Source organism: Vipera berus (assembly GCF_964194415.1).
Source record: "Vipera berus genome assembly, chromosome: 3".
NCBI classification, from domain to species: domain Eukaryota; kingdom Metazoa; phylum Chordata; class Lepidosauria; order Squamata; family Viperidae; genus Vipera; species Vipera berus.
The window spans coordinates 192,418,122-192,438,281 of record NC_138204.1 but is presented as its reverse complement, the minus strand read 5'-3'; the positions used below and the strand labels follow the sequence as shown (position 1 = coordinate 192,438,281).

Here is a 20,160-nt window from a genome sequence, read left to right as displayed (position 1 = left end):
CTCTGCTTGTTTTTGCCACTCCAGAATGACTGGAATAATTTGAATCAGTTTTGCATGATTAAATGCAAATAAAAATGCTGATTAATTATTTTTAAAATGTTGATGATTCTATTTATCATGTTATTATTCCCCCTAGACTTATTTTAGGGAATATGGTCCTCAGAGGTATGAGACCCCGAGACATGTTCTGGTTAAATCTCTTTCTAACTAGAGATTTTGCCATCTGTGCTTGGAAACACTGAGAAAATAACAAAATCCCTCTTCCTCTTCCTCCTCCTCCTCCTCCTCCTCCTCCTCTTGGGATGTGGTTGGAAAGAGGACGAGACCGGTCTTAAGGGGAACCATTGCAGTAACCTGGGTGTAAACATTTTATTTAATTTTTATTTAATTTAATTTGTATACCGCCCTTCTCCCGAAGGACTGAGGGCGGTGAACAGGGCAATAAATACCAAAATACCGAAATACAAAACATGATTTCACTGCTTTAGAGTTAAGTAGAAGGAATTTCAGAAGAGGGTGTTTCCGCGGTGGTCTCTGAAGAGGCAGAGACTTATGGGAGGAAGACAGGAGTTTCTACTGAAACTTTGCCAACTGATTCCCAAAGAATGATATCTGCATTAATGAATTTTCAAGAATTACAGTTAGCATGATGAGAGACTCTTCTCTCCCAGTCTGTACCTTGGTGACTTCTTACAAAAATATGACATTCAGATCGAGCATCCAGAAATCACTGTTTGTTATTTGGTGCAGTCCCATGATTTTGGATTTTTTAAAAAGCTCTTCTTTCTTTAAAAAAAAAATACTAGAATGCAACATAATTTTAGCATTGTTCCAATAATCAAAACGATGATGGGATGGTATCAAATAACTTTTTAAAACTATTTAAAAGTATTCTATGAATTTATTGGAGGGTTTTACAATGGATGATCTTATTAGCAGCTTAAACAGATTTAAATTTTAAATTCTACATTAATTCTAAAATTACAAAGGATGAATTTATTTAATAAATTTAAAAACTGGAATCCCAGGTGTAGACATTTGAAATCAGTGAAAATAAAAACGATGAACTCCAGGATATAAGAAAAAAATCTTCTTTATTGCTAAGCTTTTGTCAACAAGCTGTTGACATCATCAGAGCAAGGGCTGAATTCAGCCCTTGCTCTGATGATGTCAACAGCTTGTTGATGGAAGCTCAGCAATAAAGAAGAATTTTTTCTTATATCCTGGAGTTCATTGTTTTTATTTTTACTGATTTCAAAGGATGAATTCTGCAGATGGGATGGGATGGAGGTGCTCAAGGAAATCAAGATGCCAGAATCTTGATCACATAGTTGTAGCCACCATCTTGAACTTTTTTTACCTTTCTGTATAGGAACAAGGACACTATTTTACTTTACAAAGTTATTCCAAAGTCATGCTTATGAAAGCTCAAGGCTTGTCATATAAGATAATGCCTGGTATGTCATCATTTTTTTCAAAATCCTCCACATAAATCAGCATTTAGTTGTCATTCAAAATTTTGCAGTGCAGTTTGCTAACCAAAACAAAATAAGCAAATAGGCCCATAACATATGTTAATAAAAATAACGGATCTGTTTGGAAAATAGCATACACACAAAAAAGGACATACAATTTTATTACAGATATTTTAACACCCCCCCCCCAAAAAAAAAACCCCAAAGTCAACCTCAAGCAAATACATTATGCAACAAATCCCACTAAAGGAGGGAAAATTGAGAGGAACAAAAATTGGCACATTCTCAAAAATGACAAAATTGAAGGAAATAAAATGGACAGAATTATTCATTCCTAGACGTTTGACCCCTAGCCAAAGTGCTTAATTTTTCCTTTACCCTGATGCTAAACGTTGCTCCCCTGAAATAAATGAAAATTTGCCTTTGGCTTTGAATTGCTTAATAGCATCCTAGTTAAATTGAAACCATTATTTGCGGCAATCCAAGAAATTCTTGGCATGTGTCATGAATGATATTGTGGTCTGGACCAAAATCACATTAGCTTCCAAGAGTTTATTGGGAGCTTAATGATTCCATAGCTCAGAGCATCTGCAAAACTGGGAAACATGACACAAATCAGCTCCCAAAAGATGTTGCAGTGAAGAAAACTGACAGGAAGCCTGAGATGGTGCATAAAATATCTGTTTAAGTAGAAGAGTTTCAACCAGGTGCCATAGGAGCAGTATCATATTTCTGTGTGAAGATAATGGGATGGGTTCAATCCAATGCATAATAATAATTACATTTATTGGTTATTTGGCATCTAAATGTTGCACTGCATTTCTCTTTTAATGCTTTACTATTTTGAAATATGGGATGAATTCATGTCTATTGCACATCATCCTAACAGACAAGTAGTCTGGGTGGTCTCAAAACCTGCGTTTAAAGTAAATTCAAAGGAAAACAAAAGAGGAAAAGATAAATGAAAGCAAATATTAAAATAGCCAGAGTTCCACTGGATGGAACCACAAAGTTCCTCCCAGAAGATAGAGAAGGTGCATCTTCCCAGGAGACCCTGGGCCAACAGGAGATGCAATATGAGAAAGGGCTTCCCTTCAGCTCTCTACTCCCAGGGTAGCTAACATTTAGAGCTGAATGTTCTTTCTGTTTTAATTACAGTAAGGTATATACTATAAACTATTTTCTCCTGAATAAGAGAAGGAGAGGCAGAGTCATCGACAGTGATAGAGGATATATTTAGCAGGTTCTGAAGTGCAAAAGCTTGCTTGCTTTTCTTCACATTATTTATTTATTTATTTATTTATTTATTTATTTATTTATTTATTTATTTATTTATTTATTTATTTAATTTAATTTAATTTGTATACCACCCTTCTCCCGAAGGACTCAGGGCGGTGAACAGGGCCATAAATACTAAAATAACCAAAATACAAAATTAAAAACAAATTAAACCCTAGTGCCCAAATGTAAAAATAAATTATATTAAAACAATAATTAAAACCCAAACCCATCAGACCAGGCCGGATTGTTCAAACAAATAGGTTTTTAGATCACGTCGGAAGGAGCGAAGGTCGGGAGCCATCCGGAGCTCAACCGGTAAACGGTTCCAAAGGTCAGGTGCACCCACAGAGAACGCCCTCCCTTATCTCTTACTTGTCCTAAGATGTTCCACATTAAAGGCCCCGGATTCAGATGCCTGCTTTTAAGCCAAGGGGGCAGAGAGAAAGACACATATTTAGTTTAGCCATTGGTGTGTAATCTTCATCAACATGGAAAAATACAGGTGTGCTGGCACTGAAGGCCGCCCCCCCCGAATTCCCAGATAGTATTTTCGGCCTCCCAGAGTTAATTCTAATGTATCACAAACACATGTTGTTGATTTTTTTTACATAGAGTCTAACAAAGCAGCCTACAAATAAAAATATTGTAATAAAACAATCCATGATTTTCATGGAGAAAAACTACAGTATATTATCATGCAGAAAATCAATCTGTGTGGTTGCCAAGAGTTCACACCAATTTGATGGCACATAATCAATAAAAGGAAGGGTAGGAGGATCATAAAATGTGGGAACATGTTGTTTGATAAATCTGAATTTGCATTATCCACTGCTTTCACAAATTAGGGATAGCAAGCTGTCTTGAATGTTTGAAGAGCATGGAAATCTGGAGAGAGATGTGAGTGCTGTTGATATTGAATAGTAAGTAGATGGACTAAGCAGCTTCATTTTTAATTGATTTGGGTGTTTAAAAAGTCAAGCCACGTGCCACCCTAACAATGACCATTTGCAGCTCCAAAGTGCTTGGCAGGCTCTGTATAGCCAAGGGATAACTTAAAATATAATAAGTAAACTAAAACCATTATGCAGGAAGTCTGCCCGCTCAGAGTCACCTGACCTGAGAGATGGAAGAAAAATAAATTTCATCAATCAATCTTACTTTTTCTCCCTGGGAGTACCCAAATTCTAGCCTTCTGCAGGCTTAAAAACAGTACATAGGAGGCTGATTCAAGCTACCCAGCAATCTGAGATTCAGCTGGAATAAAATATTTTATAAATATATTTATTTCTTTAGTTAAAGCATCACTACTGAACAAGTCTAAAATTCTTTTGTCTCCACTGACAGAAGCAAAGTTTTCTTTGGCACAATTAGGAATTTCAGAATTTCTGTTTTGTTCCATAATCGGTTTTGTCCGCTCTAATAAAATGCTTAATAATTGAAAGGAGGCTGATCTGTGGCTGGTACCTTGAAAAATAGATAACCTTCATGAATTACTGGCTTTCTGCTATTCAAGACAGTCCCTGCTTTTTAAACTCAAGAGATGTATTTTCTCTGTGGGTGCTTCTATGCTGTAACCATCTTCAATAATGCTTCAATAGATTATTAAAAATGTTTGGCACTTTTCTTCTTCATTAGCTTACCCTAACTGAAATTCTAAATTTTTTTTTTGGTGATTGGGAATTATATTAAATATTTTTAAGGCGGCATTGATCCCAATGCAACAGCCGCAGAATTAGTATTTTCTTTGCCCCCTCCCAACATTGCTGGGACCTCTGTGTTAACAAAACTATGTAAAGCTATTTCAGGGCTTACAGTGTAATTGGCATTAAATATAGGCTTACTTTAAACTGATGAAAAATCAGAGGCATTCCATGGACTGCAAAATCTGATACTAGGAGCTGTGTGTGTGTGTCATTTCACAGAAACTGTGACATAATGTGAAAACAGTAAAGCTTTTTTTCCCTCCAAGCATTAATTCTCCCCCACAAAAGCAAACCAAGAGCATTATCTTTGCAATCTTGATTCTTAGTTTTATTACTAAATGTAGTGTGGATTTGGCCTTATAGATCTGATGTAGAATAAGTGAAAGTAGATTTTTAGTTGTGGCTCCTCCTTCCCCCATTTTTAAAGGCAAAATTTGCATGGCCGGCATGCATAATTTCAATTTTTCATTTCAGACGCTGCAATCTCTAGAACTGTCATCATTCCATGATATTAAGTGACCGATTTGTGCCTTCAGCAATAGACAATACACTAAGAATTTTGTCAAATCAAGCCAAAGTGATCAAGAAGTTAATGTAGTTCCAGTGCCATTAACTCTGTCACTGAGCCTCCACACTTGAAATTACTGAGGAAAATAAATGGTGCTTGAGTTATCCTGCTATAGACCTTGAAATAGTTTCCAGCACTGAGTTTATAAATAACACCAGAAGTCCTGCTGTTTTACCTCCTGTTTCACTCTTCTCCAAAGCTTTTAAAATTCAAGATTTAAACAAAATGGAGAAAAGGAAAACACTCATTCAGCTGCCTTGTGGTTAATTAAATGAGAATTGCCAAGGGGAAGGAGGAAAAAATATGTTGTGAGTCCAATTTCCCTTTCTGTTTAATTCATTTTTATTCATTTGCATTGATGCAGTAAATAAGCTGAATTATAGCTCAGATTATCACAGTTACTTTGCAGCACAACCTTTGCTTTTGTGTCACAAAACCTGTTGCGGCAGCTGGAGATAAAAACTGGGCCTCTGTATACAACTGGTGTGAAATCAGGCTTCTGTGAAGGAAGAAGTTTCACTCTATGGCACAAATGTGGGACAGGAATCTAAAATAACTTATCCTCAAGTGCTCCCAAGTTAGCCAAAACAAATGTAGGCTTTGTTTTATAAGAACACCCTGGTTGGCTTCCCCCATCTCCGTTTCTTCCAGGCATTTTAGAGAAAGATTTTCTACTATTAAACAGCATGGATTACCCACTGCCAAACTACTGGAATTTGGAGATTGATACAATGGTTAGGTTTTTCTTTTCTGTCATTCCATAGTCTGTATTTTTCAATTCTCTTTCCATCTGGGCTAACATACAGTACTACCCATTAATGGCAAAGCTTTATCATTTCATGTGTATATGGTTATGTTAATATATCACCTATATAACTGGAAGTTTAAATGGGCAACAAATGCCATAAATAGAATCCCCAGTGATTTAAAGCAAAACTGTTATCTTAATTTTATCACTGAATTTAGTCTGTCCTGAATACATGTAAACAACTAAAAAGTTATATTAGATAAGATGGCACTTGCAAATAAGAATGTATACTCAGACAATTTGTTACCTAAACTAGCTAAGTGGTATCTTTGCTATGCTGAAATATAATGGATATATTAGGAAGGGAATGAAATGTATTCACTCTACCTGACAAAAAATTCCAGATTTCTAATTTATGAATAATAGCCCCGTTACCTGAAGAAACAAGAATGGACAAATGAATCTATTTCTAGATTATATCATTTCTATATATATATTAATTCTTAGTTTGCTTGCATTCCTATACAGATCAGTAAGATTCCAAGATTTTTTGAATCCTGCAAGAAAATTCACTTTTTATTTCCTATATAGTTTCTCATAAAGCATTTTTAAAAATATATTTTATCTTACTTTTAATTATTGATCAAGATATATTGCAGCTACTCAGTCCCATAAACTCTGGGCCATTTGCAAATATGAAACAATAAAAACTACTAAAATCTATAACGCCATAAGCAGCCTGGATGAAAACCACCAAATAATAACATATCCAATCAAACCAGTATACAGAGTATTTTCACTGTGAGTTGAAATGAAACCACTTAAAGCAATTGATTGCCTTCTGTGATCATGAGGATGCATTCCACTGCAATTTATATTCAGCATTTCCCATATATTTACAAACATCTTGCTCTGCATTTCTCAGGCTTGGTACTACAGTAGATGACAGTTGGTTGTTGTTATAACTTACATTCCTGTCTTGGGAAACTTCAACTCCCAATATATTTTCCATAGCCCAGTTACTGGATCAAGGTGAAAGAGGTGAATCAGTATAGGCAATACAGATATACATGGCCAAATCTGATGCCTAGTACAAACGATACCATCAGCCTATGAATACATAATACTCCACCAATCAGAATGCCACTTGCATGCCACTCAATCTACTCTGCTATCTTTGATCAATTGATGTTTCATTTACTTTGCAGATACTGATACACTTTAACACACAATATCCTGTTGGCCATTCACTGTGGGTATGATTTAATTCTTATTATCTAGTCTAGAGAAAAGAAGGACTAGGGGAGACATGATAGCAGCATTCCAGTATTTGAAAGGTTGCCACAAAGAGGAGGGGGTCAACTTATTTTCCAAGGCACCAAAGGTCAGGACAAGAAACAATGGGTGGAAACCAATCAAGGAGAGAAGCAACCTGGAATGAAGGAAAAACTTCCTAACAGATGAGAACCACTGGAACAGTTTGCCGTCAGAAGTTGTGAATGCTTCATCACTGGAGATTTTTAAGAAGAGACTGGACAGTCACTTGTCTGAAATAGTATAGGGTCTCCTGCTTGAGCAGGTGGCTGGACTAGAAGACCTTGAAGGTCCTTTCCAGCTCTATTTTGATTCTGCAAATTCAGGTACACCTCTGTATAGGCTTTTTGGTCAACAACACTGAAGTACTATTGTCTTGAGATGCTCAATTTACCAATCTACCCTAAAACTCCTGAAATTCTTGGTGGTATCTCAGTTGAGGATTAATTAGGTCAGAGCCTTTGCAGAATTAACCAGGGCCAGTAAGACATGCAAATTTTACTTAACTAATAAAACAGAAGTTTAATAATAATAATAATAATAATAATAATAATAATAATAATAATAATAATAATAATCAGATTATATCCTTTTAAAAAAGAAATAGCATTGTAGAAATGACCTCATTGCATTTATGTTGTTGAAGATTCAGTGAAGTTATTGCTTTATTTAAATATATTGTTCCATTTCATTAAGACCACAATTATGGAAGCAAAATTAAGTTGAGTTTCAGATGCTTATATTCTATCTCTATCACATGAGAGTTGACTTCTGGAGAAAAAATGAGCTTACAGTCGAAAGACTTTCTGGTTGGCATGGAAAGGCAAACAAATGGGTCAACTACTCATTAGTTTGCCGACTTGATTAATACAGATGAGCTACTGATGACTGTAAAGAATCATGTTTCAGTTTATTAACATATGTATGTCTTTAAATCTTTTTGTTTTGTTTTACATATGTTTTTGCTACTTTTCAGTTTTTTTTATTATGTTGGCGCCTGCCACCTAGCGCCCTAGACTTCTCAATGTGAAAGACAGAAAAAAATTGGATAGTTGATGTGGCAGAGAGAGCAGAAGAGAGGAGAAAAAACAGGAGAAATCACAAAATACAAAGATCTGCAAATAGAAATGGAACAACTGTAGCAAAAGAAAACAAAAATAGTACCAAGAATAATAGGTGCAATAACTTTTAACACCCTCAGCATTGACAAAATCATCATAGATCAATTGCAAAAGGTAGTTTTACTTAGAAAAGCTGACAGCCTGTGACAATATCTTTAATATCATCAGACAATAACATTTACCTGTCCTAGGTCTTTGGGTGGATAAATATGACAAATCCAATGTAAACATCTGGCTGGTTGTGCAATGAACAACAATAATAATAACAAAACAGCAGCAGCAATCCAGAGCTACATAGAAGCTGGATTCTGGTTTAGAATTCATTTTTCTCCAAAATAAGGTGTGCAAAAATGCTATGTGTCACAATTTTTATTTCATTCCATGGAATAAAAGACTGCATTTCTTTTTAGAAAAAGCCCAGGCCTCAGCATTTTATGGAATCTATTTAGAGAATGCAAGGTTGGAAGGGGTCCAGTATGTAATGTCACAGTAATTAACCAATAGATGGAGCATTTTGTCACAGATAAGACTTCACGAACATGTGAGTCTTTTGAATCTCCTTGAAGCTATTCATTCTTCTTTTAGAGGTTGTTTTTGTTTGCTAATGTTCTGTTTACTCAGCAAGTCCCAGCAAAGACGGTCAAAACTAAATGTTGAAATTTGCTGTGTGACAATTACTAATTTCTTGCAGCCTGCTTTACATAATTGTACTTGACTAAAGACAAACGTGTGTTAAATTGGTTCACTGATGATTTGGCAGCTTAAGGACAACATAATAATCAAATCAATCAGTTGCAATTGTTAGTTTGTGGGTCTTTTCTCACCAAAGACAAATGTTTGCTGGTTTTCTCTGTTGCTAGTAACTGTCTTTAAAGTCCAGTGGAAGAGAAATATAATTCATTACAAGAGAATTCATGGCAGAATTCTATCTACATCCCTAAGGAAGGCTAGTAAATTAAGCAAATCATGTATTGACCACAATAAAATAAAATCATAAAAGGAAGTTGACTTTTATACCCAGTCGCTATTCTCTCCTACTCTAGTGGGCTTGAAACAGGTATTTTTTTAAAAGATTCAAGATGCTGTAGAGGCAATTTGACTTTACTATTCAATACATGTTTGACCCTAGCAGTGGATAGAAAAGTTTGCAGATGTAATCATGTTTATCCTCACCATCCAACTTGGGCCTTCATAACTCAGTCTGCGCTTAGTTCTTATATCTACTGTGAGGAATAACACACTTCATAGCTGAAACTGAGAAATGAAGATCTGAGGTGGGTGATGAAGCACAAAAATGCGAGAGTATGTAAGGTGGTGAAATAGCTTCCTTCTTGTCCCTTGTAGTAGTGCTGCTTTCAACAAGTGCATTTCCTTAAGCTTAGGAGGAAAATAATGCTAACTGGGGCTGTACATCTTCCTACCTTTGTGATGGTAAACCTATGACACACAAGTCAAAGATGACATGCTGTGATATTTTGGGTGATTCACCAATGTTCACCAACACTTGACAATAACTAGCATGCCCTGTTCTCACAGAATTTTTGGAATCTGTGGAGTCTGCAAGAGAATGGGGGTGCTCCTGGGAGGCCTCCAGAGCTTCTAGAAGTTATGTGAGAAGACTAAGCTCTTGCATGGCCTCTGGAAACCCCCCAAATCATGCATGAATGGAGGTGTTTTAGTGTAGTTTTGGGGGGCTGCACATGAGCATTCTTTGAAGCTGCTTCAAGAACAAAGGGGTGGAGAGCCTCAGGTAAGCCACAGGGCCTGTCAACAGAAAGAAAACACCAACTGAAGGTAAGCAGAGTGCACAGATCCTGGGAAAGGTTGGGTTGCCGGGAAACTTGCACCATTCCCCGAGGCTCGTGTGAATTTCAAATTTTCAAAAGTTATGTTCACAGGAGTCAGACACACAGAACAAAACAACTTAACATATATTCTTCTAATGAAAGCAAGATGTGTGTGTTTGTTTCTCTACGTGTTAAGCAATTAAAACTGCTCCATGGCATATAGTTTGTCAGATGTGCAAACTCTTGTCATCTGGGTGGTTTAGGGGAGTTTGTGTGACTCATAGAAGCTGATGAAATGCTAAAGAAAACATGCCAACCTTTCTGGAGTATTTCCAGAAATTAAGTCCCAAAATTCTGCTTCCAGAATTTTGGACTTTCAGTTTGTGTTGGGAGTTGAGAATGATAGAGGTCTGGATGTAGGCTGGGAAATGTAAGTTAAAATATTTAGTCAGCCAGATTATTCCTAATAAGGACAACAGAAATGATTCAGTCATGCATTACTAGTTAAAACCATGTGGAAGTTATATATGAAAGGGTGTGACATCATGGTCACTGCTTCTCCTTATAAACATAATCATAATAGTAAATTTGGAAGGGACCTTGGAGGTCATCTAGTCCAACCTCTGCTCAGGCAGGAAACCCTATACCATTTCAGACAAATGGCTGTCCAGTCTCTTCTTAAAAACTTCCAGTGTTGGAGCATTCACAGCTTCTGGAGGCAGGTTGTTCCACTGGTTAATTCTTCTAACTGTCAGGAAGTTTCTCCTTAGTTCTAGGTTGCTTCTCTCCTTGATTAGTTTCCATCCATTGCTTCTTGTCCTGCCTTTGGGTGCTTTGGAGAATAGCTTGACTCCCTCTTCTTTGGGGCAGCCCCTGAGATATTGGAACACTGCTATCATGTCACCCCTACTCCTTCTCTTCATTAAACTACCCAATTCCAGCAGCTGTTCCTTATATGTTTTAGCCTCCAGACCAATAAGCATCTTTGTTGCTGTATCTGATATCTTCTCCAAGAAGACTGTTCTGAGTAGCCCTGCCAAAGGAGTGAGATGCAGTGGTAACTACTAAGGTGGCAATGGTGACATCAAAGCCCTATTCCTTTATGTGTATGCAATGTTGACTCATATACAAAATTGCAATGCCAAGACTTCCATTTGCCTTGGGAACTGGGCTACACAAGCAGCGGGCAAGTACATAAAGCTTTATTTGCGCATGTGTTGGATTAGGTTGCACACATGAAACCATACCTTCCCCTTGCCATTGCCATTGCTGGTTTGTAGAGCCAAAAAAGTTGGGGACCACTGATGTAGAACATTCTAGAACCTACTAAGATCAGGTTGCTTCAAAGCTTGGCTATTTCTTGCTGAGTTTAGGATCTAGACGGCTATGAAATGCATGACCACAGTCATCACTATTTATGGGGAAATCTATATTGATCAGGATAGAATAAGAGTCTGAAATGACATACAAGATGAAAGAACATGCGGGAGAGGAACACCATATAAACTTATATTTTTTTTATTTGAACCCTACAATTTAATACTTGGGCTCTAGTTGGACTTTAATTTAAATACTATTTTATATTTATATACTGCTCAAAAAAAAAATAAAGGGAACACAAGATAAGACATCCTACTATTAAACACAGTACATTGTGTTGTTTAAGTGTTCCCTTTATTTTTTTGAGCAGTATATTTTGATTGTGAGCTACTGAAAAAACTTGTATTATAGTATGAATACGAGCAAACTAATAAATTAATAATGCCTAGTTAGATTTTTAAAAATCTTTAACATCTTATTATTATTATTTTATTATTAATTTTATTTGTATACCGCCCTTCTCCCGAAGGACTCAGGGCGGTGAACAGAGCAATACATATTAGAAAACAAGATACAAAAATTAAAAATGATTAAACAACTGCCCATGAATAAGTTAAAACACATTAAAAATAGATTAAAACAGATTAATAAAACCCAACCCCATCCCATCAGGCCAGGCCAGCTTGTTCGAAAAGGTAGGTTTTGAGATCGCACGGGAAGGAGCGGAGGTCAGGCGCCATCCGGAGCTCGACCGGAAGATGGTTCCATAAATCCGGCGCGCCCACAAAGAATGCCCTCCCCCTGGGGGCCACCAGTCAACATTCTTTGACCGGTGGCACCCTGAGGAGGCCCTCTCTGTGGGAGCGTACTGGGTGTAGGGAAGTTGACGCCGGCCGCAGGTGCTCCCCAAGGTATTCCGGACCCATGCCATGTAGGGCTTTGTAGGTCATTACCAACACCTTGAATCTCACCCGGAAGACAACTGGAAGCCAATGCAGCTCGCGGAGCAGAGGTGTAACATGGGAGTGTCGGGAAACTCCCAACACAACTCTCGTGGCTGCATTCTGTACCAGCTGGAGCCTCCGAGTGGTTTTCAAGGGTAGCCCCATGTAGAGAGCATTGCAGTAGTCCAGACGAGAGGTCACGACCCCTTTAATAAAGCAATGTCTTTATTCCAAATCCATCTGACACTTCATGAATTGTGTGGAATATGTGGTATATGTGGTAATAAAATTATACATGTTATTCTGATCTGGTAATGACCTGGAGAAGATCAGATTGCTATATAAGAATCAGGTACGGGAATGTTAGCAAAATGTATAGACCAGCTCTCTGACAATGGGTGGGAGATTAAGAATCTTCTCCCTTCAAGGGACATTTCTCACAGTACACAAGCAGTTAAATTCAATATGGAGTCCTTAAAGTATAGTGGTTTTCCAATGAGTTACAGTGTTAATGTAAAGTTTTCGATGATTCAGAATTTTTCAGTAGTCCTGCTGCTGCTTCTTCCTGGGAGATCCTTGTGAGGTCCAGCAGTCAGAATATATAGACCAGGGGTCTTCAAACTTGGCCCTTTGATGACTTGTGGACTTCAACTCCCAGAATTCCTCAGCCAGCATGCCTGGCTGAGGAATTCTGGGAGTTGAAGTCCACAAGTCATTAAAGGGCCAAGTTTGAAGACCCCTGATATAGACTATTGACCCATGACAAGGTCACATTTCATGGGTGCACCACAAGGAGGTTAGTCTACATTGCATACCGGCCATAGGTTTAGCCATCTCAGTAAACTGCTCATATAGAATTTAACTGTATTCATAATTTTATTCATCACTCGTACTGTGCATTTTAAAAATAATTTACTGCTCTGATGTTTTACATTTTTGATGCATATTCGTGAAATTTTATGCATTAGTGTTATGCCATATGATAAATGTAATGATTGAGAAGTTAATTGCCCAATTCATATTGAACCAGTATGATTTTTTTATAGAATAACTTTCAAGGTGAATTTCAGGGAATGTTTATAAACACAGTCCTTTCAAATAATGAAATCAAACATTTTTCATGTCTGCTCTTAACCTAGCTAAAGATTTTTATGCTTGAGTTTTCATGGGAAATGTAAAGAAAGGATTGAAATAGATGATCAGCTAGGTAAATTTACATGGCTGTGTTTCAAAAATCTTGGTTATTCAATTGTTGAAATCCAGTTGCTTGTAACAAACATGCAATATACAGCATTTTATAGCTTGCAGGACAGTGCTTATATCAGAGACCTACTTCTTAACTTTCAGTGCTTTAATGTGTTTCTTTCTCTCTCTCTCTCTCTCTCTCTCTCTCTCTCTCTCTCTCTCTCTCTCTCTCTCTCTCTCTCTCTCTCTCTCTCTCTCTCCACACACACACACACACACACACACATTCTGCATATGTATATGTATGTATATAATAGACATGTGTATGTAAAATAGATACATAGAGTTGCATACTTGTGGTTTATTAGTTACTACAAAACTGTGTATATTATGTTCTCTAGTTTCAAAGGTAACTACTAATAGGATAGAAGCAGATTCTCTTCATTTATTAGTTATAAATATTTCCATTTATAAATAGTAACAATTAGCATGTTAGTGCTGCTTGTTTGGTAAGAAATTTCAGATTTGTTTAAAGGATGACCAGAATTCACACAAGTGTAAATGTTTCCAGAGTTGGTTAGTAAGTCAGCAAAGTCCAAAAATGACAATGTTGATTATTCAGCGGTGTCTGGGAAAAACATTAATGATTCTTCCCATAACCTGTAAGGCTGACTTCGTTTAGAAATAGGAAGCGAAGTTCTATTAGTGTTGCAGAAAATGAAATTAGACAGCTCAGCCAGATGAAAGTTGATTTTGGAATTTCTGGTTAATGGAAGCTGTTTTTACAGACACAAACAAACCTACACAGACATGTACAAGATCTTGTGGAAGCTGCTGTGGAAAGCAGTATAGACTGCAATCTTTTGGAACGTACACCCCAAATACGACATACTTTGCATTTCAGAACTACAAAATTCCAACATTCTCACCGTTTAAATCCCAAACACATATCAATGGCAATAAAGAAATAATATGGAAATTAGAATAATATGAAATTAGAACTTTTCTATTAAATTGTGGTTTCAGGATAAATATTTGCTCTTTGAAGGAAACATGAATATAGGACATAGTTTGAGGTTATATAGTAAAGTGAAGAAAAGTTTATATGGAACCCAAAAAGTACAGATGGCTCCAATCCTCCATGCTTTTCAGAAGCAAGATAAAAATATTTTAGTAGGCTTAATGAAATAATAGTCTGATCTTCTACCCTATGATGCAAGAACTGTAAATGTATGTTTAGGGATGGGAGCACAATAAAGTTGCCAGGAATTTTTGGTCATTTACTGTACTCTACTCCTGTGATTAAAATTACCGTAGTTTGTTTCTTGATCCAGTTCATGCTTGAAAGGTCCAGGATGAAAATGTAAAATACTTTTTAACACAAAGGGTTCAGATTACTTATAGCTGGAAGCCCACCCATATGTATGAAGGCAAGTCCTGAATGCAGAAAACTTCTCCACTGTTTTTGTGGCTGAGTGTAGGCTTATAACCAAATCTTTCCAGACCTAGTCCCATCATCTTAACAACTACACCCAATTTGATTTTGGAATGATAATCTAAGTGCTAAACCACCACCTGTAAGATGCTGGTGAAGAATATATAAGAGACACCATTCAACAGAGGAGATGCAAAGAACTAAATACTTTATTGCTGCTTGGATGTATCTAGTAGAAGGATCCAGAGAACTAACACTACATTCTTATCACCAGGAATCCTTATTTAGTCTTTGTAATAAACAACAATTCCATCTGTTCAGTAGTGATGTGCTGTGATCTTTTCAGTTGTTGTCAAAATCCTTATTTAGGGTTTGTAGTAAACAACAATTCAAGCTGTTCAGTAGTGGGATGCTCTGATTTTATTCAGCTGATGCTGACATTCTCCTCTTACCATTTCAGGTGAGGATGCCAAGTTGTAATGATATTCAGAAAGGCATTGAAAAGTTTGAAAATTCTCCCAGGTCTTGGGGTAGAGTGGATGAGTCCCTATAGATTGTTTTATTGTTATTTAGAGTGTATCCTCTAAATGAAATACAAACATTTTAAATGTACCTAATTTTTAAGGTAAGTAGCCCAGGGTCACCCAGAGTCTAAACTGAATGAAGGATTAAATGAATGCATAAGCAAAATAATTTAATCACGTTTGGAGGACTAAAGGTTTTCTACCTCTGGCATAGGTATCAGTGAATCCTACTGGGAAAACCAACTGGAAATATTTTCCAGATCTTTATAGGATTAGGGTTGTGTAAACCACTGTCTAAAGTGGGTTCTGTCTCCAGGGGCGGCTTTTCAGAATTTGGTGTGATGTAAGTAAGGATAAGATAAAAATGTAATAAATAAATATCCCTATAAGAAGTGGTAATAAATCGTTCTAGACAAACTTCCTTTTATTCTGTTAATAGTACTTGTCATTTTGAGAGAGAGGAAATTATGACTTCTCTTCTCTTCCAGTGAATGTAGCAATTTAAAATGGATTAGACTGAAAGGAGATATTGCCTGACTAGAAAGGGTGAATGGAAGGTCATAGAACTATTGTGCCTTTATGTTACACAAATTCCCTTGTGGAAAAAGGAGTTGCTCAGCATTAATAACCTCATTCTTGCTACAATGAACTGCTCACCTTCAGTATTATTGGCTTCTCCATGGCATGGCTTCAGATCAGAGACCTGCAATCTTAGGGAAGTTCTGGAATTCCCAGGTAGATTTAGACTAGCTTTATGTTTGTATCTTGTCACAGTTTTTCCAATCTCAGAATAAAAAAGAGGAATGGGTGGAAATGATATACTTCTACTCTTAAGTCACTCACCAGGATTTGATTCTGTTTTTCATAATAGGAAGGAAAATGATTCAACATTCAGGAGCTCCTTTAAACATTTCTTCTAGAAGCATCAAAGCAGCCATGTTTTTTTATTTTTTAAAGTAATTCAAGTTTCTGTGGTGGTTTCAGAAAGCATGTGCACATATAGCTACTTTGTCTGGGAAAATGTTTCCATGAAGCTATTTTGTTTATTAGATTCGTAAAGTTGCTCAAATCAAAAGCAACTCTTTATCCTGTATCGAGCTGGCTACCCATCTAGATGCCTACAGCTTCAAAGAACTTCTTTCAAAGGATTTGCAAAAGCTTGTTTCTGCTTCCAATATGGGCAGAGGCTAAATTAATGTTTTCAGTGAGCCTCTGGAGAACAGACTTTTGCTGTTCATCCCATTAATATGGTCTTTCGAAGCTTGTCCTGTATAGGATAGCTGTGTTTGTAGAGCATGGCTTGAATACTATTGAATATTCTATGCATTGATTATCACTTGCCTACAGGTAAATAATATGAAGGATCAAACTACTGGTTCAGGCTTCATGTTGGTCATAGTTATTTGTAAGTTTTTTATCTGATTTGTGACGTATCTGTAATTGCCACCATACAGTAAGGAAGCTGTGACTATATAAATTACTTGTGTGGTTAATGACACAGTTTAACTTGACCAGAAATGGAAATAGGGCTGAAACAACTTCTATTGAATGAGGTGGAAATGAACCAGATTGATAAATACCTCAAGCAGTGTCAGCACCTTCTTAGAAAAAGAACCAGGTTTTTATCAGGAGAGACCTATAAGTCCTGAAAACTTCCAAGGGCCTTTCAAGTGGGCTGAAGGGAACTGACAAATCACCAAGCCTGATATTAGATAATGCATTATGTAACATCATACAATTAAGGACCTAGATCAGCTAGATCTCCACTGCCTAGCCTGGGGGAGATGGAAGCACAGGGCAGCACGAGCTGAGCATCGGCAGGGGCCAGCTCTGGGTTGCCCTCTCTGCTTTGTGGCAGGGCCAGAGAAGAATGTGGCACTCACGCCAGATGTGTGAGCCACCCCATGAAGAAGGATTGCACCCCATGCCCTGGGGCACATGGCTGATGGAACACCACAGCCCAAGCAGAGAGGAGGCTGGGCACAGACCAGCCTGGAGGAGGATCTGGACGGAGCTTTTACTGCTACCAGTGCACTGCCACAGGGTGAGGCAAGATGAGGCAGGTGGTGGGGTGGCTGCAGGTCCTGAGGTGCTCGAGTGCAGTGCACATGGGGGGCCCGAGAAGGTGGGATTGGAGGGCAAGCCTCAAATGGCATCCCAACTCTTGCAGAGGGCAGTTCTGGGGCTGGGCTTGGGCAGGGCAGGGCAGGGCAAGGAAATGAGTCTCTGCTGCCTCTTGGGGATGGGAACTCCCCATCCTTCCCCTTTGCCAGGGATGTCGGAGGTGTAGTGGCAGGTGGGAAGCTTGTCCCACGTGTGTGGCCAGAGCTAGAGATGAGGTTGGACAGTGGACACTGAGCGGGCAGGGGCCATGATGGGGCAGTGACAATGACTGACTAGGCTGCTATGCCAAAGCCCCACCATCTGTCTTTACTTGCCTGTGGCCACCGTAGCTGGGATGGGGCGGTTTCCAGGCAGCCCAGTGCATGCAATGAACCAGAATGCATGATCCCCCATGCCTCTGCCTCTGCCTGCTGCTTAATGGGCCAGCCTGACAGCTGCAGTGCTTGAACCACCTGCACTTTTCGGGCTGCAGGGCCCCAAGATGTACAAGTGTGGTGCAAGTAGCATAGGGCTGAGTGCAACTTATTGGACGCTCTGGCTCATATCCAGCTGGCCATTGCTGCCAGCCAATGAGCAGCCAAGAGGCCAAAGAGCTGCAGTTGCTACCAGGCCAGGCTGGGGTTGGTTGAAGTGGCAGGAGCTGGTCCCTCACCATCTCCAGGGTAGCCCTGCGGGGCAGATCTAAACCTATTTCAGGCTGGATCTGGCCTGCGGGCTTTGTGTTTGACATGTCTGAGCTAGATGGTTGTATTCATCAGATTTCTGAACAGTTTTAAAGATCTACCTGTGACATAATTAAACAGGCACCAATACCAACAGGACTGCTGAATCTCCCATTCTCACTTTATCTGCTTCTTTTTTCTAACCATTTTTATTTATTTAATTAAACTGAATAGGAAAAGAAAATGAGAAGAAAAAAAAGGAAGGAATATTACATATGTTCACCTCTTTGAGTTATTTAGAAACATAATAAAAGTGGAGTATAATTAAAAAATGAATGAATGAATGAATGAGAAAAAAGAAATATGATTCTGACAATTTCTGACTTGTTAAATTTAACAGGGCTTTGTCTTGCTCTTTGTAATGATATCACTTCTTGCTAACTAAATAAAAACATTGAAACGTATTTTGAATTTTTGAGCTGTCTCCATGGATTACTAAAAGCACCATGAATGCACTGTGAAGAATTACCTCAGAAACAAGCAACTGCAAATTAGGCAACAATGTTGTCTGTCAGTTAAGTATTAGTAAGTTCAATGAGATAAAAATCTCACATGTTTCCAGTGTCCTCTATGTATGTTCTAAGACTGGGAACAATGAATTCCATTTCTGTGGAAAGGTATAAATCTTTTTTAATATAAGATTCATTTATGACTGCACAATACCACACATGGGCATGTATACTTAAGTTTGCAAGGTGAAAATTCTTCAAAGAGACACTCTGCTGACTCAACACTCAACCATATTTGCTAGGTTCTCCCTTAAAATATTAAAAATAACTGTAAGAGATTTGGAGAACTTTCTTCCAGTGCATAACATAATTCAATATTGTAATGATATGGTATGTGGGAATGACTTTGGAGGGGATGGAAAAGATACTACATAGGGAATGGTCATATAAGAAAGGCCATAGCCCACAACTATATAATGGTAGGGAAAGAAGCTTAGAAAGGACCCCCACACCAAGTTCTCCAGATGTAAAAAAAGACAGAGAGAGATTTGTACTTTCAGACTTGCAAGATTCTGTTAATGAAGCCTTACAACAAAGTCGTATTTCTTGTCTGGTCTCAATCATAAGAAGATTCTTTAGTTTCATTGCATTTCAATTGCAGAGGAGGATAAAATAGTAAAAGAATTGTTTCCTGAAATAGATTGAAAATATCCACAGGCCCCTCAAATCCTGGACATAAATTGTTTCAACTTCTTCCCTCAAGGCAGCACTATAGGGCTTTGCAAACAACTAGACACAAGGACAATTTTTCTCCCATGCTATCGCTCTACTAAACAATTACTTCCCACAACACTGTCCTATGTCTTAGGATGTAAAACCACATAGTAGGGCTGTATTACTATTATCCTTCTCATCTTTCCTATTACCTATTCCTTTAGCAACTTATGTTGTTTGTATCTTACGATTTATGTTGATTGGTTTATTTTATATCCTATGACTATCACTGGGTGTTGTATTTTATGATTTATGATTGTATTTTATTATTATCATCATGATTTATCATTTGTTGCTTGCATGTACAATGAGAGCTTATGCACCGGAGAAAAATTCCTTGGGTGTTTAGTGACACTTGGTGCATAAAGAATTCTATTCTGTTCTGTTCTATTCTATTCTGCTGTTCTGTCCTGTTTGTATTCTATTCTATTCTATAATGAGAGTGGCTCCATCCATCCATCCATCCATCCATCCATCCATTCTATGGTCTTGGAGAGAACTCTGCTCCTTTATCAAGTTACATTGCACTTCAAAACTTATTTGACCAGATACCTTTTTGTTGATTATTTTCTTTGCACCTACTGTCTTGTTTACTTGCCTGGACTACTAGAATGTTCATCTACTTGGAATTCTGGCATGTATTTCCTACCAAAGAATATCAAGCAAGTCAGATTATTTTACAGTTG

The 20,160-nt window shown here is 37.8% G+C and overlaps 1 protein-coding gene across 1 annotated transcript in view; it reads right to left on the bottom strand.

Annotated features, from left to right (window-relative positions):
- CPQ (carboxypeptidase Q) overlaps positions 1-20,160 on the bottom strand; it is a 154,258-nt gene that overhangs the window by 1,044 nt on the left and 133,054 nt on the right. The window lies entirely within an intron of this gene.